The sequence below is a fragment of the Leptidea sinapis genome, chromosome 2 (assembly GCF_905404315.1).
Source record: "Leptidea sinapis chromosome 2, ilLepSina1.1, whole genome shotgun sequence".
Lineage (NCBI taxonomy): Eukaryota > Metazoa > Arthropoda > Insecta > Lepidoptera > Pieridae > Leptidea > Leptidea sinapis.
The window spans coordinates 16501653-16514839 of NC_066266.1; the positions used below are offsets into that span (position 1 = coordinate 16501653).

The window sequence follows — 13187 nt, forward strand, 5'->3', positions numbered from 1 at the left end:
CGGCGATGAGATCCAGGAATTTGCAAATCACGTCATAAGTCCAATCTGTAAAGGTTTCGACAATTGTTGCAATTTCGTCATCCGACGTTACGGACTTTATACCTTTGCTTATATATAATTTTGATATTTTATGGGTCACCCTTCGTGACACTTCTTTATTATTTTACATATTGTTTTTATTAGGTACATTAAAGCTACATTTCTTTCATTTAAAATATGGCTTGCCGCTTGACTTCACAATCTTTTTTAGATTTTTTGAAGAAAAAAATATCATAGCGTTTCAACTCATCACTAAAGAAAGTTTTATTCTCACTCCACATAATAAAGAAATAAAACAATAATTAATTTATCATTTTGTATTTAAAATAGGTACTTATATCTAAATATATAATATTGTACTTAAAGAATGTGAAATTCAATATCTATTTACTTAAAATACTGATTACATTAGATGTACCGTTCCTGAAATCAAATATATAGTTGCAAAAACGGAGGATTTATCTTATTCTAACTTAATGTTAATGAGGATAATAAATAATTTTAAATGGAATGTTTCATTTGAAATTCATACAAGATCTTTATGGTTCATGAATAAATAGAAGGTTTAGACAGCAACATTTAATTTTTTTTTGTTTTCGCTCCTACAGTCCTCTGGCAATAATCCCTAGAGAATCGATTGGACTTTTTAAAAGGCAATGATCTTAATATCGTTATATATTATGTTTAATATTATGATATGTTTAGTCTATTTGACTTAATTGTTTAACATCAAGAGTACCTAGACCAGTTAGGTCTGAGTACACCGAAAAGAAAACCGGATGAATTTCAAATTCAAAATGAGCTGATTATAATCAAATAAATAAGACTTATTTTTAATTAAATAGTGATAAGTATGAACAGTGCTAGGAATGGCACCAGCGAGCAATTTCGTTGTCCGATTGAAAGTATTATACCGTAAAAATGTATAAAGTTATATCACTTGCCTTGAAGAGACAAAATGATTGTAAGTTTTAATGAGACTTATTGTTGAAATTGAAATAAATTACTATCGTATAATTATTGATTCGTAATACTTTTGTATATTATGTATTATAATTTACATGTAGTAAAAATAACTCACTGGATCAAAAGGACTAGAGACTAGCTTGACTTCTTGACTTTGTCGCCAAACTCAGGTTTACTGTACTTTTCCAAATCTTCGCTAATGCTAGTTGCAACTGATATTTCAGTTACGGTCTCTTGAGATTTATCGTCATTCCTTCCTTCTCCGAAATAAATAGCCACGTCATTCTCCGCTTTATCAATCTTGTCGGTGTCAGTATTTGGTGCTGGTACTATAATCTCGTGGGTGACAGAGTTATCAGCCCTCAAATCACATTCAGTGTGGGGTATATCACCTCTGTGTACATGAGATTCTTCATTTCTCAAAATGTGCCGTAAATTTTGAACCGAGCTTTGGACTTCCAAATCCTTACTTTTAGTCCTATCAATTGGTTCATACCCTTCAGGAAGAACTAATCCCTGATTAATGACAGAGTTTGGTTGATAATTGTCATTATTAGATTCAAAGCTCGATTGGTACTGTATTATGTTGTTGGTTTGCCTTTGGCCTGAGTTTGGTTGTTCGATGGCTTGTAGAATGCTCTGCAGAAGACCTTCGGACAGTAATTGATCGTGCGGAATTGTTGGGGAGGATGATTGTCCTCTTCCATCGTTTGCTGATTGGATTTGGACAGAATAAGATGTCCCACCGCTATTTGCTTCATTGTTAAATTGCGAACTTGAGATATCCTGGTTCACAGAAACGATTTTCTGCTGCAACTGTTTTGCTTCTTCGCTCAGATTCCGTATTCGTTCTGATGTCTGGAGGATCTGATTCGACAACTGTACATCTTCTTTATAAGCATTTTTCGATTCATCTTTTATTGACTTTCCTTTCTGTATGCTGGACCTAACAGTTTTACTGCTTCCATTATCAATATAGTTGCTGGGCAGAACTGTATGGACTAAAGAATGAGATGCTGTTGACAGATCCTTACTGTTGTACGAAACAGATTCACTGCCAGTGGCAGGCACATTGAAGCTATTTAGAGGTGATATTAACGTGTGTTGATTTTTCTGGAATGCTGTTCCTAATGAACTAAGACTGGCTACGTATTTCGCTGCTAAATCTGCGGGGATTTTTTCTCCAGATTGCGCTGCTTTCAAAATTGCTTCATGGTATGGACAATGTTTGAGTATAGCCGCGGCTTCTAGATTGCTCAGGTTTGCTAAAATAGTTCCATCTAATGCGGCAGCTACGGCGTTCGTGTTAGAGCCTGATGCGGCATTATCACTCACAGTCAAGAGGGGTACGGAGTAGGAATCTATTGGTGAGCCGTAAAGATTGCTAGGTGGTGCTTGGAAGTTGAGAGGATTACCAGCGTGCGGCAGACTGTATAAATGAGATGGTTCAATGCTTATCGCCAAGTTACTTATGCCGTGGTTTCCAGTTTGTTGGTTAATATCTTTCACCTCCCTGATCGGCGGTGGCAAGTAGGCAGGTCCTGATTTGACATGATCGTGACCATGGTGGTCTTTGTGGTGAGAGACTTGACCAATGTGTTGAATGAGTCCTTCTGGGACAGCGTCACGGAATTTTACAGGATGTCTTGGTGAGTTTCCTCCTGTGTGTAATGAATATCCACCGCCGGAAACAGAACCATAAGGAATGGGGAGATTCGCTGGTAGCACCTTAGATGGAGCACCGTATTGGTTTGATAAAGGTACACCATATATCGTGGCTGGTGGGGTCAGTATTTTAGCTCCTTGCTGACGCAATGACACTGGTCCTTGGTCCAAAGGTGGTCCGTAAGCTTCGCTTGGCTTATGATTGGGCACAGAGGCTTGTATAAATGATAAATCACCTTGAGGGTAACTGTTTTCCGTGTAATGAGCTTCGAATACTGTTTTTGATTGATCGATATGATTAGAATCCCCACCAACGATAGCATTCAGGTCTATATTTGCAAGTGCATCTTGATGTACTGAAGAATATCCAGATGAAATCTGTGCGTTTGAATTTTGTTGGAAGTTGTGGTTTTGGTTCAAGAGCACTGGGCTTGGTGGAGGCGGAGGTGGGCCGTATTCATCAAGGGTTTCTATGTGCCCATTTTGTATATTCTGAACGTGAATATCAACATTTTCGATGTGGGGCTTAGAAATACCGGGAATCGGTTTCCAGCCGTCATAGAGTACATGAGGAGGAGTCGGTGGCGCAGGGATACCTGGGTGAGGAGGTCTCGGATTGGGGTCAGGTTGAGGTGGACCGTAATGTTCAATGTTACCGAAGTCCTCAATTAAAAGTTGATCGTTTGGTGGAACTGGTCCTAGCGGAAGACCGGGTGGACCATAGGTATCCGTTGGAAGTGGGAAATTTGGTGTAAGATTCACTGGCAATGAAGCTAACGGTGTACCATATATTGGTGCTGGTAAATTTGCTCCAAAGTCTATGTTAGATCCAAAGTTCGAGCCGAAGTTTGACCCAATACTTGTTTCAACTGTGCTAAAGCTTGATCCAACTCCAACGTTTGCGCCAAATCCCACGTTTCCAAAGTTTTGTGGTAACTCTGGTATATGCACGTTCTGTACGTTTGATACTGGTACTCCATATGTCACTTTCGGTGGACCATAAACAGGCTTTGGTGGTCCATAAACTGGTTTAGGGACTCCATAAAAAGGTTTCGGGTACGAAATCTTTGGAGGCTTAAAAGGGACACCGTATACTGGTTTCGGGTGGAGTTTTGGGGGTCCATAAGTCTTCTTCGGCGGGCCATACACAGATTTCGGTGGTCCATAGGTTTGTTTTGGTGGGTAGAACTTGGGTGGACCGTAGACTGGCTTTGGTTTCTGAAAGGGCGGTGGTGGGCCTTCGTAGTTCTGGCTCGGGAACACCACAGGCGCGGGAGGTCCGTAGGCACCGGGCGGGGTGTCTATGAAGACAGATTCCGGGACTCCATACACCGGGACTGGAAGCGGCAAGTCTGGAACGGGTCACAACATAAACATGATAATATAATATTTAATTAACTCGAAGGTATTTTTGGCACAAACTTAAAATAATATTCAGGAAATTTTTGTTATTAACATGCAAAATAAATTTTGGTACCTTAATAATTAATTCCCTAAAATAATAACGAAGGAAAAAATTAAGAAGTGGCAAGTGTTACCTCTGATTTTACGATACACTTACATTACAAACCGAGATACAGCAAGATAGAAAAGGAAAGATAATCTAAATATAATGAAAACTATTTATTTAAATCGATCTTTTTACATATGCTTACATTATACAAGCTTATATATATGATATATGATTGTCATTGAATCGCCACACTAGTTGGAGACTGTATCGTGGGATCAAATATGAAGAAATGCAGCTCTTTTTTAATTTATGAACGATGCGGGTCTCGAAACCGCGACCTCTCGATTACAAATATTATAGCTATGATTAATAGTAGGTAAACCATTTAATTATACCCGAGAGATCGCGGTTTCGAGACCGGCATCGTTCATAAATTAAAAAAAGAGCTGCATTTCTTTGGAGGTATGTCGTTAAAATTTTAATATGTTTTTAAAGTGATTGTGTAACAGAATATTAAATATAGTTAACAGAATATCTTACCGGAGTTGATGATATCCCTGGGAGGACCATACGCGTCCGGTGGCAAGGGTTCTCCGTACGAGTTGGAGAGGCCGTCTCGGTTTTGTGCTTGGACATCTGAAATCAAAACATATTATATTACATATTTATAACCTAGGTCCTAAAGAATCATTAAGAGAAAAATTTAAGGAAATAAACATTTTGACTGTTGCTTATATTGCTGTTCTATAATAATATGTTCATAAGCACATTGAGGAATTTGCTCAAAAACTGTGAAAAAATGTGATTCATGTCAACACGAGGAACAAACATAACTTGTTATGCCTACTACTCTGCAATATGATTCCAGAAAATGTACAAAACAAATGTGTTACGATTTTTAAAAGAATTTTTAAAAGACTTTGTGTGGGAAAGGTTACTATAGCATAAACGATTTTGTTAATGACACCACAGACTGGGAATGAAGCGAACACCCTCAGGCTCTTCTAAACGTAACCAAACTTCGTTTCGGCACAATATTATAGCATAAAAGAAAAATTATTCAGAAATAAATCGAAAAACACCGGCAGAGGTCAATATTATCCAGTATCATGTATCTATGAAGAACACCGGAGTGTAGTTGAGCACGCGGCAGAAGTGACTACTTCATTAAGCCAAGCTTACAAGTACTTCTATCTTATATCTGTTGTTGTATGCTCTTTTTTGATGAAAATAAGGGATAAGACGAGCAGGACGTTCAGCTGATGATAATTGATACGCGCTGCCCATTACAATGCAATTTTTATGCAAACCAATCACAACGAGTCTCAACTCTGAATACTCTCAAGTTTTCTGAGATCATTTACGCGTCATGTAGCGTTTAATTCTCATGGTTTCTCGCATGGACAACCCTATGAGGAACGACTGGCTGCATTTAACATGGTCAAACTGAAGGACAGGAGATTGACGTATGACCTATGTTTTCTCCATAGCACAATCAATCGTAACGTAAATTGTGAGTACCTGCTCAGTCGTATTGCAATTAAGGTCCCTTACAAGTATACGAGAGCTAAGTTATCTAAAATTTTCTATAACCCAGCATGTAGATCGAATCTAGGCTTATAGTCCCTGGTCAAGCGCATTCTTGAGGAGTACTTATAAATCTTCATTGTAATGGGCAGGGCGTATCAATTACAGTCACCTGAATGTCCTGCTGGTCTCGTCCCTTATTTTCATAAAAAAAGCCCCTTTACGAACTGATGTAGCTTCATGTCATTAACCAAGTGTTGTTGCAATATGTTATGTTATTGTCATTGTCTATGGTAAATATATGTATATTTCTAATGAGTGCTTTCTGCTTAGCTCCCGATATGACCGGGTGGGATGTTTAGAGCTAACCTTTCTGTGATGCTTCTGCGACGAGGTCCTGCTCCGAGTCTTTGCTGACCAGACCCGGCGTCTCCTCAGGGCGAGCGACGACCGCCAGACACAGCATCACCAACTGTAACATTAACGTAGAACCTGTCATACAACTGCTTTGATACATTTCTATCTAATATAAAAATTCTCGTGTCCCGATGTTTGTAACCAAACTCCTCCGAAACGGCTGAACTGATTTTTATGAAATTTCGTGTGCGTATCGAGTAGGTCTGAGAATCAGCCAACATCTATTTATCATACCCCTAAATAAAAAGAGTGACCCCTAAATATATATAATTTTTTTTTGCCAATTTTTTATATTATCTATTCTTATTATGATTCAGCATTGACAAATACAAGTTCAAATTTTCACCCTTCTACGATCAACTACTGGTTTTAAATTTTAATTAAACTTATTAAAAAAAAAATAGGGTTGTAATGTCTGAGAATCGGTTATCGATGTCTATTTTTTATAACCCAAAAAAAAATATTTATTGAATTTTTTTATTACTTTATATGGCAATACAACATTTTCTGGGTCAGCTAGTAATATTATGTAATTTTGATAGTCAAATTATGAAATACAGTTGGTCATGTCTTTTATACAAAAGGTTTAGGCCTATGGTTACAATTCACAGTATGTTCGTAAAGTAAAAACACCTGTACAATGGCGGGACGTGTACATACGGCGTGAAAGTTGATGAAACAGATTTCACAAAAACGGGTCTTTTCATAACTGACTTTTTAAAAGACATAAAAGGCATTTATCTTCTCAAAATTGATTCCTTTAGAATTATTTTTGTTGTCATTTCTAATATACTAGATACTACTACCGCTTCGGAAACAAATGGCGAAGAAGCGACTTAAGAAACTCTCCCAGCATTCTTTTTTTTGCGCTCTTTTCAATAAAATAAAAAATACAATTTCAATAAAAAAATATACAATATTGTACAGTCATTTCTATCGCTATACAATGATCATAATCTAGTCCCAGACTGTTCGATCTCTTAGACATTCAGCTGTGGAGTAATAGGATTTACGACACAGCCATTTCTTAATAAAATATTTAAATTAATTTATAGATAATGCCTTAACAGTGGCTGGGCTTTTAATTTACTCATCCCAGGTGCCATGGGTGTATTTTCTAATAAAACTATGTAAAGTTATTTATATGTACTGTTATAGAATTTCTCTATAAACTTCGTACAAATCTGTTTTTTCGTTTGGAAGTACTTACCTACTCTTAGATTAGTTTCATTGTGAAAATAATAGATCTGATGATATGAATGTATGAGTAACTGAGATTATTATTGACAAATAAGAGAGGAGACGAGCAGGAACGCTCGGCTGATGGTAATTGATACGCCCCGCCCATTACAATGCAATGCCGCTCAGGATTTTTGAAAAACCATAAAATTTCTGAGCGGCACTACAACCGCGCTCTTCACCTTGAGTCATAAGATGTTAAGTCTCATTTGCCCAGTAATTTCACTAGCTACGGCGCCCTTCAGACCGAAACACAGTAAAGCTTATACATTAATGCTTCACGGCAGAAATAGGCCCCGTTGTGGTACCCATAATAAAGCCGGCATCCTGTGCAAACGAGCCTCCCAATGGTAACTAAGTCGCCTCTTACACTTGATACCCTTGAGCCTGGGATTTCCCTATTCTTTTTATGTCCTAGGAACGCACAAGACAATTAGTATTATTGTGAAAACAATAGATTTGATAATAAAAATATACACAAATAAAATTTGAAAACAACATTTTATGAACGATGCGGGTCTCCTGCCAACTGAGCTAACCGTTCGAGTGACGTATTGTCATAAAATCTTGTATGCTTTGTTCAACTCTCAGGTTGTGGCTTAATCTACAGGATCTACGTTTCGTGATGTTTTAAATAAAAATAAAAATAACATAACAATTAAATAAGAATATACTATCAGTAACTGAGAGATCTCCTCAAATCAAGCATTTGTATACAGAACGTGTGTTTTGGTGGAGTGGATATGATGAAGAATACTAACAACTATAAAAGGCCACAGTGTTTGTCGATGTATCGATTTGTATATGTGTGTGTGCACATTTGGACACTAAATAGCTGTAACCAAACAAAGGAGGATAGCGAGAATGGATCTACATAATTAAGGAAGCATCCTACAAATACAAGTTTATATTAATTATAAACTTAAGTTTATAACATGTTTATACAAAAATTATTACGGCAAAATAAATTAATGAAATTTATTAAAAAATAAGTCTTCTTGCACTAACGGAACGTTCTGCGCAATTGTCATCTAAATTTTTTTTCATGACAGTCATTTTTATATGGATGTTCCAACACCATCAAACTATCTATACCTACTCAAATCAATAATTCACAATAAGATTCAACAAGATTATTATCGTTTTGTGATACTAAAATATCAGTAGGTAAGTATAAAGATTCGAAACCTGCTTGAAAACAGAATGAATTGTGAATTTAAGGGAATGACAATAGTACCATCGAACTGATCTGGTTATGGATCCGGAATATGGACATTGAACTTAATTAGTAGAACCACGTGTTCTAGTTGTGTTTAGGGTTATTATAATATAGTCATGGGACGTACACTTTATATATAGAAGGACGGGAAAAAAGTCTTTTCGAATAAATAATGTAAAAAAAAATTAACAAAATAACAACCGACTTCAAAAACACAATTCCAATAGATAAAATATGCACTAAAATGGATAAAAATAATTAATTAATATAATTCTGAATATCTAATTAATTAATCGAATTCTAGTTACGATTGATTATTGTTATTTTTGGAATCGGTGTCCTTCCACCGCGGCTCCGCTGTCACCTCCGGCCTCTTCACGTCGCGCGTGCGACTCAAGCACATCTCACCTATAACTATGTGTGTAGTTACAAACTCCAAAAATAACAATAATCGTAACTAGAATTAAATTAATTAATTAGATTGTATAAACATTCGCAATTATTTTTTTACTTTTTAGTGCATAGTATATCAATTGTTTTGGAATAGTGTTTTCTAAGTCGGTTGTTTTTGAGCAAAATTTTTTTATTTTTTATTTTTAGTGAATCTGAACTACACTAACTAATAATTTGTCTAAATACATGGAGATCTACTAAATTTTGCAATGCAGCAATGAATGAAAGTGCATAGAAATATTGATTACAAACAGTTAGAAATTCTGCCACAGATCGCACCCTTTTTTATGGAAAAAGGAGGACAAACGAGGGTACGGTTCACTTGGTGTTAAGTGATCACCACTGCCCACATTCTCTTGCAAAACCAGAGGAATCACAGGAGCGTTGCCGGCCTTTAAGGTAGGTACGTGCTTTTTTTGAAGGTACCCATGTCGTATCCTCCCGGAAACACCGTACAAGGAAGCCTACTCCACAGCTTCGTAGTACGTGGAAGAAAGCTCCTTGAAAACCGCACTGTGGAGGACCGCCACACATCCAGATGGTGGGGACTTGAGGCGTATCGTGCGACGGTGAGATTCCGCGGCAGGAATCCTTCATATCTCGCGAAATCTTTTGTTTCCTCATAGGATTTCGGCGACTTCTGGCTTCAACACAATTGGCTTACAGCATTAACATTATTTTTTAATTCTAACAGCATTTGGTAACTCCAATCTTTTATGGTCCTAGGTCTCCATACCCATATGAACCTCAACAAAAATATGTGTAATGGCGCGAATACGATGTTCCAACATAATAAACACGTTCCAAATTTAAATCAACCAAAAAAGAAATTTAAACTGTAGCTATAATTTTTTGGCCTAGTTATTAAACATTCATAATTTTCTAATGCTATGAGAATAGGATAGTTAGAGAATGGGTAGGGTCTTCTTTGCCATTTCGTTTATAAATCACATCCTTACGATAATGTCATGTCAACAACGAGAAATAACATACAGACCAACTCCAGAAGCTTTTTAAAACATAATACATTCTTAGTTACTGTAATTAGTAATTATTGCTTCTGATAAAAGGTTTAAGGTCTGATAAAACATAGAAATTTCACTATTTCAGGTACTTATATTATGCTTCTTAGATAAGAATGTTATTTGCGCCTATAATTGAAATAGCACTCAACTTGTATTTTTGTCTAAATATTTTTTGTATGTATTAGAATTAGTGTATAAGTTGTTAATGTAATAAATTAATAAATAATATTCTGCAACCCATATTTCCATCTTGCAACCCTATTGATCTGTGGATCTGTGAATAGAACAGAATAATATAAAATTTGTGATTAAAAGACAGGGGTTGATCGTAGAAGAGTGAAAATTTGAAGTAGTGTTTATGTATTTTTAAATGCTGAATCATAATAAAAATTGACAAAAAAAATTGTATAATGGTCTACGAAAACTAAATGTTGACCGATTCTCAGACCTACCCGATATGCACACAAAATTTCATATAACTCGTTTTTGCCATTTAGCCATTTCGGAGGAGTTTGGTAACAAACACCGCGACACCAGTATTTTATATACTTATTAGAAATAAATATATAGTTGGTATATATTTATTTCTAATATATATTATCATATATTTCTGATAGAAATAATTACTAGTTGCCTTGTTCTAAAGATTTAATTTTTGAATTACGAACATAATTTATTTGCACCTTTACGCCCACCATGGCGATGAGCTCAGTTCCCGCGTCTGTCACAATGGAATCGTTTTTACCTGGTGTGTGTTGACCCGCATTCATTAAAGAGACAATGATCCAATCACACAGTGCTGTCACTCTCGACAGTGCTTCCCGCTTCCGACGCGCTAGTGCGGACCGCGATATCGATATAAGTTAGAAACAACATAATAATATAAAGTCAGCGTCCGTATATATTGCGACTAATTCACATACATATATTGTTAACATAGTTTTAAAACAGTGTCTGTTCTATATTTTTTAACTTTGTTTTCCTTACATTTGATATTCTTACTAATTCCTTTTAATGTCGCCATCTAGTTCCCCTGAAGAACATAATCCTCATACTAGAAGAGTTGCGGCCATTTTTCCCTCTCAGTGCCGTTTATTTTATAGTTAAAGTGAAATAAACATAATTCAAATAGGCTTAAGCTTTGCGCTTTTGATAGTCATTACATATATTTAATACAATGGCGTTACTTTGTAAGTTTCCAATGAGCCGTTTTCAAATTTAAAAAGCGTTTGAAATATCTAATATTTCATAAAAAGTACAAAAAACTAAGCTATAAAAATATAAATTGTTGTAATTGTATAAAGATATACAAGTGTCAACATTATGACTTTGAAATGAATAAATTTTAACCTGCACGTTCAATAAAAAACCTTTTATTTTCTTTAATATTAATTACATTGTATCGACTGCGGGTCACATCACTAAGTTCCCAGGCTATCGAGTACATTGAGCGCGGGTCATCTCTTCAGTAATTATCGTAATGTTCTCACAGTTTTTGTCGCAATATGAAACTAGGAAGTGTGGCCGCTAAACCTACTTCATACTTGTAGCGCTCCCGCGTTGCTCTGAGCCTAAGAGATCACCTGGCATCGAATGATCTCGTCATGTCACCTGAGTGAGGAATAAAATACACAATAGCTTGTGGTTGGACACTACACAGTCACACACATATAGCCACATGTTTATTTGTGTCATTTTCTCTCGCTGTTCGGTTCAAAGCAGTTTTTTTCTTGACAAGCAATATCTTTATAGCACTAATGGCTTGGGTACGAGTGAGTGCGCTGGCGTGGGACGCGCATTAAGACCATAGTGGATTCTGGGCCTGCACCTTCGACTGCCGGTGACAGTCACAAATAAGGAAACCCAAGCGCTGGTAGCTAGTTCTGTCAACGGATCAGCCTACTGCCAGTATTCTTGATATACTTCCCCGTAATGAGTGTTTTTACTTTATATAATCATAAAAAGTGTAAAAACTAGAAGCTACTTCAAGCATTGTTTGTGTTTTTTTTTTGTATTTTTTAATAGTAGTGTCAAATAAGTAAAAATATCAATATAATTAAATGAATACTTACACCACGCCATTTTATAAACTGTAACAAAAAAAGAACACAGTTAGTACAAATTGTAATCGAGATATTTTTTAATATTTATAAATTAAAAGTAGGTAGCATATTGTATGGTTTATTCCTTTTACTAAATTATTGGATTTTCAAATTAATCATTTACTGATTTAAATGCGTATATTACATGTATTACAGTTCGAATCGGTTTGTCGAAATTTCTTATATAGGTACGCGTCCCCCTTTCCCCGCCTCCTGGACAAATCAATATGTACGCTTAAGCTTTTCTTTTTTTTGTAGTTGCAGGATAATAATAATAAATAGAATTAAGTAGGTGTTTCCTTTGCGGAAATCCGTGGCTTTTGAAATGTTGTAAATAATGATGTTAATTCCGCTTAGTTTGACGTTGAATCGCTAAAAGTTGGGACGAGAGAACTTGTCATAATAATAAGTGACAATAATGATGAGTAAATTAATAGTATGATTATAAAAAAAGGTTAGTACACTGCAGCAAAGGTCACATTACATTATTATTATACTTCAATTCATTAAAATAAAAATAAAAACCTTATTATTTTTATATCGCAATAACTAAACACAAGCGCGAGCGAACGCTCGAAACACCTCTAATCTAATAGTTTTTTTTAAATAACTTTAAAAGGAGAATGCCGAGAATGGATCCACATAATTTAAAAAAATTAAGGAAGTATCGTACAAGTACAAGTTTATATTAATTATAAACTTAAGTATATAAGATGCTTATATAAAAATTATTGAGGCGCTAAGATATGGGAGTCAAAAGAAATAAATTATTATAATTTATTAAAAAATAAGTCTTCTTGCACTAACGGAACATTTTGCGCAATTGTCATCTACATTTTTTTGACATGACAGTCATTTTTTAGGATGTTCCGGCATCATCAAACTATCTATACCGACTCAAATCAATAATTCAGTACTGATTTACAATAAGATTATTATCGTTATTTGATGCTAAAATCAGTTAGTATCTTTAAAATATTCGATACCTTCTTGATAAAAGAACTGATTGTGAATCCTCAATTATTAGCTGCTGGCCGACCTTCCAGATATAAATTATATTATCTTTTAGCAGACAGTAATTA

The 13187-nt window shown here is 35.6% G+C and overlaps 1 pseudogene; it reads right to left on the reverse strand.

Annotated features, from left to right (window-relative positions):
• Window positions 1–341: 341 nt before the first annotated feature.
• The window catches only part of LOC126973156 (uncharacterized), an 86782-nt pseudogene continuing 73936 nt past the window's right edge, over window positions 342–13187 (reverse strand).